Source organism: Corylus avellana, unplaced genomic scaffold (assembly GCF_965113065.1).
Source record: "Corylus avellana unplaced genomic scaffold, dhCorAvel1.hap1.2 HAP1_SCAFFOLD_198, whole genome shotgun sequence".
Taxonomy (NCBI): Eukaryota; Viridiplantae; Streptophyta; class Magnoliopsida; order Fagales; family Betulaceae; genus Corylus; species Corylus avellana.
The window spans coordinates 5,001-7,500 of NW_028290587.1; the positions used below are offsets into that span (position 1 = coordinate 5,001).

Below are 2,500 nucleotides of genomic sequence, written 5' to 3' on the forward strand. Positions count from 1 at the left end.
ACCACTCGGCCATCTCTCCTACATAATGATTATGGCCCAGAAACCGAGTGAATAGTGAGTCATTCATATTAGATTTTTTGATAGGTACGTACAGTCAATTCTAACTATAAAAAAATATAGAAAACTTTTCATCAAAGAAAAACCCTTCCTTCAAGGGGGGGATAAAAATAATTTTTTTTTGTGAAAAACTGTTAAAAAAAGATATATATCTATTCATTTCATTCTTGCGAAGACGGCGCTCCCATCTTTTTCCAATAGTTATTCTTTTTACTTACAATATTTATACAAATTAAATCAATGAATTAGAACGAATCAATTGATCTATTTTTTTTTTTATTTTTATGTTATTTCGTACTGTACAATTTCTTTGTTTGTGGGATCATTTTCCCACAAGAGGTAAGTAAAAGAAATTATAGAATGGATTGCTACCTATGCCCAGATCTCGGATAAATGGAAATTTTATTGATAAGACCTTTTCAATTGTAGCCAATATCTTATTACGAATAATTCCGACAACTTCAGGAGAAAAAGAGGCATTCACCTATTACAGAGATGGTGCGATTTGATGTTTTTTTCTTTACCGATTTCAGTCTTCGGAGAAAGATACATTATTTGGGAGAGAAATAAAAAGATTATTGAAATAAATCTACGCTTATTGTGAAGGTGAAGTTTGTAAATAAAACAATTCCTTCTGTCGTGTATCCCCGATTAATGCAGCCTCAGATGCTTCAATTTTAGATTCTAGTATTGAGCGAAAGGTTACACCTATGGGTTAGGTCAACCCTACTTCACTAGTACCAATAGGCAGCATAGGGAAAGAAGCACTACGCCTAGGAATCAACAATACGAAAACTTTGTTATAAATTATACCTTTTCTTTATCGGAATCGGGATTAACAAGAATGGTTGGTACAACAAATATCCATCTCGTTCGTATTTTGGATACCCGTATAACCATCGAAGACTGTTGAAGTGACTAATTCCCGGAAATTAAGGGGTGTTAAGAACAAAGAAATTGTTAGAGTTATCATTTTTATTTAGTACCAAGATACTTGATGTTAAGAAAAGATCTTTTACAGGAAGGTTGGTTAGAGATTTCTTGTAAAAACACTAGCCCCGTTCGGTTCATAATGAAATTATTTCAATCTTTTTTTGATGATTCCATGTATTATTCTCATTATGCACATAAAAGGGAGGAGCCGTATGAGATGAAAATCTCACGTACGGTTCTGGAACGGAGATTCTTTGAATCGAAGACGACCGCAACGGATGTCGGCTCAATCCGAAGGAAATTATGCGGAAGCTTTACAGAATTATTATGAAGCTATGCGACTAGAAATTGATCCCTATGATAGAAGTTATATACTCTATAACATAGGTCTTATCCACACAAGGAACGGAGAACATACGAAAGCTTTGGAATATTATTTTAGGGCACTAGAACGAAACCCGTTCTTACCACAAGCTTTAAATAATATGGCCGTGATCTGTCATTACGTGCGACTATCTCCACTATAGAAAGAAAAAAAGGAAAGAAAGAGCAAATCCGCTAATAAATACTAGAAAATAGGCTTTCTACATATCATATCTATCGTGTCCAAAACAACGATTTTTATCAGCTGTAGCAAAGAAAAAGAAAGAAACTTCATAGAAGTCCAAATAGGAAGAAATAGGTATGCCTAGATCCTTTAGTCTATGGATAAAGAAAGGATCTAATTGATAGAAAGAATAAGCACCGTAAAGATCAATTAGTGAGGTTTTGGGCCGATACAATAAGAACTGCTTACTTATGTCACGATATGAGATAAAAGTTAGGAATCAACTTATGTAATAGAGTCGATCCCCTAAGGTATTGAGCAGCGGTGTAGAATCAGATCCCAAAGATAGTAAGTCTTTTCTTTCTTATGAAAGAAAGTCTTTTTCAAAGATTCTATAGAAATTTATATATGAAACCGAGATAGTTACCTTTTAGAAAATTCTAATGATAGTGAAAATGCCTATGCTTTATTCTTCTGAAGGTGGGAAAAAAGATAAAACTAAAACTGATTAAATTATTAATCAAAATTAAAGTTTGAAACTCATGCAATTAATCTCTTTTGGTTAACTCGAGAAAAAAAATGAGATAGATCTATGAGAAATCTCATTCAATTATTCAATTATATAATTATATATTATGGTAGATTAAAAAATGGGACACCAAAAGAATTGACTGCTGAGCCGTATGAGTAGGAAACTCTCAAGTACGGTTCTAAGGGAAGGAATTTAACTGCCTATTCCGACCGGGGAGAACAGGCCATTCGACAGGGAGATTCTGAAATTGCAGAGGCTTGGTTCGATCAAGCCGCTGAGTATTGGAAACAAGCTATAGCGCTTACTCCAGGTAATTATATTGAAGCACAGAATTGGTTGAAGATCACAAGGCGTTTCGAATAAGAGCGCTCTGTTTATTTCTTATTTTATTTAGTATTATTTAGAATTTTTATATTTTTCTATTTACTCTT

At 33.6% G+C, this 2,500-nt stretch overlaps 1 non-coding gene across 1 annotated transcript in view; it reads right to left on the bottom strand.

Annotated features, from left to right (window-relative positions):
- The window catches only part of TRNAS-GGA (transfer RNA serine (anticodon GGA)), an 87-nt gene extending 68 nt beyond the window's left edge, over positions 1–19 (bottom strand). Inside the window, exon 1 of the tRNA in view lies at positions 1–19. This exon is cut by the window's left edge and continues 68 nt beyond it. This is a non-coding gene — a tRNA (tRNA-Ser).
- Between the last annotated feature and the right edge of the window lie 2,481 nt (positions 20–2,500).